This window comes from Strix aluco, chromosome 14 (genome assembly GCF_031877795.1).
Source record: "Strix aluco isolate bStrAlu1 chromosome 14, bStrAlu1.hap1, whole genome shotgun sequence".
Classification (NCBI taxonomy): domain Eukaryota; kingdom Metazoa; phylum Chordata; class Aves; order Strigiformes; family Strigidae; genus Strix; species Strix aluco.
In genome coordinates, this window is record NC_133944.1 from 15,577,329 (window position 1) to 15,583,228 (window position 5,900).

The window sequence follows — 5,900 nt, forward strand, 5'->3', positions numbered from 1 at the left end:
GCGGAAGCGAGACTGCCCCGGCCGGGCGCCGGCCCGCCTTCCCGCGCCGGGGGCGGCCTGCCTGCGGCGGAGCCAAGAGCGGGGCTGGAGGCCGAGCCGCCCGCCTCCTCTGTTTTTCTTTAGTCCACGACTCCCGCTGCAGACCGGTGGGTGCTTGCAGTCGTGCCCCGGTGCTGTGAGAGGAGGTTGGCGGCTCCCCACAGTGCTCCGCTCTATCCTCACCCAGCGGGCTCTGCTCGCCTCGCAGGCTGGGGAGAGGCTCCCGCCCACCCGCGTAGGAAAGAAACCTTCCTCTTTCACGATTTCACTGCCCAGAAGTTTGCTTTTAAGATACTGTTGGCACAGCCATGTTCTGGTATCGTCGTCTTGGATTTCATTAAAAAAGAAAGGCAAGTTTTATCCCTCTAGTCGCAGGGGACAGAAACGTAGCCCCCATCCCCAAATCCTTAGCTATGATAGCTCGGAAAGCAGGACACGTTTTTACTTAAAAAAAAAAAAAAAAAATCTTAAAATGAGACGTGAAAGATGAGATTGGTTAAAAAGTAGGTCTGGGACTTCACTAGACTTTTGAATGCCTGGAACTGACAATACTGATCAACTGTCCTACAAATAAGTAAATATCAGTTTCTTTCATCTCTCCCCATCCTAGACCCAGGTAAATATCTTCCAAGATCCCCCTAGGCTATTTGATTCCCACTTACTTTGTCCATCTCATTAGCATCACTGTGAAGTTAGTTTTTAGTAGCTGTTCATTAAATACAGCTTACTAAGGGAGGATGAATGTTTTATGGTTGTGTATCTAAATGTACATATTTTGTTTTAATCTACTTACATGTTACACCAGGAAGGGCTTAATATAAAACCAAAATATTTTTATAAAGGCACTTGTATCCCTGCTTAGAAACTTTTTAACTAAACGAGTTTGCAGTTCTTAGCACACTGGAAAATCACGCTAAATGTTTATGTCCAGGTATTGCTATATATATACATTTGTCTATCTGAATTTGAAGTGTTATCTTTAAGTTCGCTATAATTTTTGTCTGTGGTGTGGTAAAACGAAAAAAAAATACGTCTGTGTACACACACCGAGTTTACACACATATGTTCTAAACGGGATAGGGTTTTGATGATGAGTGTCGTATTCGAGAAAGATGTACTTTCCCGAAGATAAATTTTTTATGGATTTTTTTGTTTAGGCATTTACATTTTGTTTTGCCATCAAATTATTCTACAACATTTACATATAAGAATGTAATCTAACATTTAGCTAGGCAATTTCTTGAGGTGATTGGTGCCATCAGCTGGTAAAATGTGGTCACTGCAGCCATTGTTGCATTGTAGTCATTAATTAGAAACAAAAGTGTAAGCAAGGAATTTTATAATAGAAACTGAACTATCAGCATTTTGGGATAAAGAAAATGTTTTTATTTCTGTCTACTCTGTCAACACAGTCTTTTGGAATATCTAAGGATAACTGAAAGCTCACTGGTTTCTAAATAAAGTGGATAGTGCTTGGTGCTGTGGATATTTTCTTGTGGTCTGTTTTGCCATACTGTATGTTATAAAACTTGGTCTCAGTGCTGAATTTATTGTAAGCTATATAATTCTATATGTATTCTCTGTAAAACTGTATTCAAAGGTCATTTACAGCATTTTAATGGTCTGAAACTGCTCTCAGGGAGGTTATTGTGAATGTGAATGGTTCTGTAGGACTGTGACCTAGTCTGCTGAGGTTAGGTAGTACATGACATTGTAACATTCAAGACAAACTAAAACCCTTTTGAAGTGAGAAAGACCAATGACATTGAAAAAGTTTACTTATGTTTACAAACATGGGTCAATTATTAAAACAAGTTGAAACTTTCTCCCTGCATTGTTGTGACTCAGACTAGAAAAAACATTTAGATTGTAGCACTTTTTTTTTTTTTTTTAAATTAGTGGCCATTTGAAACAGCAGCTTGAACTTAATTTTCCCCATACTTAGGAGAAATTGCAAGCCTGTTGTCACAAACACATATTCAGTTGTATGAAAAATGAATGTGAGCAAGGTTGAGAACACTAGAAATTCTCATACATTTTATAATAGGCCTCTTACAAGGAGGATTTGTCAAGAAAGAAAGACTACAGGCTTTTCACAGTAAAATATCTAAAGTGACAGGCCCTGTTTAGTTGGAGGGGAAATTTTACTTCCCTGAATTTTTGGTTGGCATTTTATAAGTGTATATTAGGGAAAGGAAAGTGAAATTTTTAGCTGGTAGCAGTCAAAGGAATTGGTTATGCTCAATGCCTGTTCTTGCATTTCTACTTGGAACACCCGTGAGGTATTTTACAGATAGTCCTGAATGTAAGGAAGTGAGTTGTTGCCAAGTTCATTATTTGTATTACTGTTGAAAAAACACTGTCATCTGTAAATATTTTTTCTTTCATGTTTTCAAATAGCTTGCTTCAGCCGCCTTGTGCAACTTCTTGTTTTTTATTAAAATTTCTGCAATTGAGAATTGGTTGCGTAAATGATTTTATGAAACTGGGCCTTCCTGAAATGTTTGGGCTTGAGTTGCACACTTGAAATAGGAGCTGTGTTAGTTGAAACAACATGGAAACTGAATCTTAAAATTGCCTCTCAGATCCATGTTGGTTAAATGAGCTATGCAGTCTATGATGATGCACTTTACAGGTGGTGCTCTGATCCTCATTATTAGTATAATGGTCTTCAGTGGGGTTATTCACATGCATGAATTTAAGTATGTGTTCAATTGTTTGCAGGATGGGGACCTAAAATACTAGGGTATGGAAAGTATCCTGTATGAATTTGAATAGCAGAAACTTTAATTTGTAGTCATAACACAAATAGTAGCATATTTTTTTTCTAAAAGTGATACCTCAAATAAAGTCTATATACTTCAGAAAGGAAAAGGAGCCTTGGCAAGAGCTCTCAAATCTAATGTAATCAAATGTAATATAATCCTAAAACGAAAGACTGGCTCTGTATCAAGCTCTCATTAGGAGATTTTGGTATATGCTTTATTTAAAGTTTTTTCATTTACAAAACTACAAAGTAAAAAGCCCAAAATAGTTTGAAATAAAATGACTTCGCAATGTTTTATAAAGACAAACTTCTTATTTGAGTCTCCAGTTACGCAGTGACGGACATTTATAGTTGTGTGAAGCCCTGGTGGCACTTGTGATGAAGGTTTCCCTTTTGGAGACCTTATTGCAATGCTGACATCTTAATGAATTTATAGATCAAAGATTGGTCTTATTTCTTTAGTATCAAGAGGCAAACTTTTTGAAAATAATCCAAGGTATAGATTCTGTAATTAGTAGTTTCTATTAATGAAACTTATTCTGTCCCTTAATTGTAGAATTAATTATTTCTCTTTATTCCAAATTGCTTTCAAAAGAATCTTTTGTAAATAATTGAATTGTTATAAAAGGAAGAAAAGACAAAAGCATTGCAATTATACATGTTGTTGAGACTGGGTAATTTATTTTTTTTTTATGTAATAGAGTCTGCAATTGGTTTTTGAGGCTTTTTGAGTGTGTTTACTCAAGTTTCTTAATTAGTTACAAAAAGCTGCAGGTGTATTGGCAAAGACTGTTATTTAGCCTGGGAAATGTTCCAGAAGACAGTTTTGTGTTTTTTTTAATGTAAATATTTAGCTGTATTGTTACCAATCACTTTAAAGGTTCCACACTGTGTGCCTGCTGTGTGTTTCAACATTGTCGCTTCACTTGAATGACTGACAAAACCAAGGATAATCTTTATTGTGAGAGGGGACTAAACACTACTGAATTACTTGCAGAAATCACAAGTGGTATTTGAAGGGGTGTCACCATCATGCAGCTGTCTCTGAGGAATACATAGCCCAGCTTCAGCTGACAGGCTGCAAAAAGTATGCCATGCTCAATTGCCACTCTGTAAGTTGGTTTAAAATTGGTGTACTTTATCAAAGGTCCTGCAACTGCAAAAACTAAAGCAGTAGTCTTGCTAATCTTGTAACTACAGATTTTATAAAGCTCTTTCAAGTAATTTTTTAATAGTTTATCAAAAGGTAGACTTAGACTTTTAAGTACCACTAAGGTTTTATGACTTTTGCAGCCAAGAGTCTGTTGTTTGGTTTTGTTTTTTTTTTTTTTTAATAAATTTTCGTAAACAAATATTTTGCTTCTAGTCTGACTACAGGAATTTAAATCCTTTTTGTAAAGCACTAGCTATAGTTACTGAGCAATGTTCTTGTATGTACTGTACCTCTTTGGTAGCTGACTGCTTATAGAATAGGACCTTACAGCTGGCTTCTGTTTGTTCTGGGAGGTTTAGTACAGTATAAAAGAGCTGATGGAAGGTGGCACCAATAGTTGAAAGGTACAAGGGGTGCAATAAGCTTGCAAGATGTGCTTACAATGGCTTTTTAATGCTTTAAGAGATGCAGCATGTAGTAAACCTAACCACAGGTGATCTGCTTTTTGTTTTGCTATTTATATTTCTGCAAAGCTGGATGAGAATAAGTGTAAAAACTTCCATGTCTGAATGATATCAGTTTGCAGATGGCTTACACAAAATCTAACTGTTACAAGGTTAAGTCCAATAGAAATTAATATTGTTCATCTTTATGCATTGTCTCAGTGACTTCAATGAGACTGCTGAACTGACTAAATGTTTTTCATCAGAATGAGTGAAGAGCAGTAAACTTGGATAGTATTTTGGGGACATATGTAATCGGTATGGACAATCGGATGTACAGGAACACACAAAATTGTAATAGTCCTAGTTAAATTGAACACCAAAAGCCAAGTAGTAACAACGAACAAGAGAGAAACATTAATTGAATGAATTGCAATTGAAAACTATTAGATCATAAGTTAACATTACAGGTGTAAAAAGAAGTACCTGTCTGGCTACGCAATACAGTCTTCCAGTGAATAAAGTTGTTCCTACCAGCTGGACCTTCGCATGGGTGCTGATTTACTTTAGTAAGGTTTTCCAGTATCTGGTCCTAAATTTAAATTTTATTTTAATACCTAAAAAAGAATGGTAATGTTTGGCTTACGTTTTCTTTACAGAACAGTATTTTCTTCTTCAATTAAAGAGGAGTATTTTTTTCCCTCTGACTATATCATGGTTTTTAAACTTCTATGTATGGACAGCAGGCTGGGCCAGAGTTTCAGTTCATTTCACTCCATACAATGATTTCTATAGGTCGAAGTGTGTGAAAATGTTTCTGATATATTTACATTGTAACTGATCATCTCTTGAGAGATCTGTATAAAAACACTGCAGTCAAAAATCAGGCTCACAGACTTTCTGTGAGAATATGATCTAATACAAAAAATAAGTGGGAATAATCATCAGCTGTTGTAAATCAGAATATTTCCACTAATTTCAGTTAAATTTTACTTACACCAACTGGGCATGCTAGGCTTGTGTGATAGTGATGAAAAAAGCAAATTAAGTTGACTTTCTTTACATAAAGAACAGTGATGCATTTATATTTGATTCCAGTGTATTTTACTGCATGCCTCAGAGCAAAGGCAGTTCAATTAAATATCGGTGGCGGGCTTTTTCTAGACAGAGACCTCTGGAAATTGCTTTAACCCTTTAACATTTAGAGAGCATATTTAGAGAAATGGGATGCCTCCTTTTATGTCCTTGCCTTCACAGTGGTAGAAAAATAGTAAAACATTTTCAGGAAGATAGCATCGCATTTCGACGTATTCTACTAGAACTAATAGAAATCAGCTCTAAGTTTTGTTTTACGATAAAGACTCCTAGGAAAAATAACTTGGAGTAATTTGCTTTCTATGACAGATGAAATTTTTGAAACTTCTGTCAGTCACGATATCCACTTTTTCATACTGATGTCCTTTCAGTCTCCAGTCATCTCCAGACTATTAAATTCTAA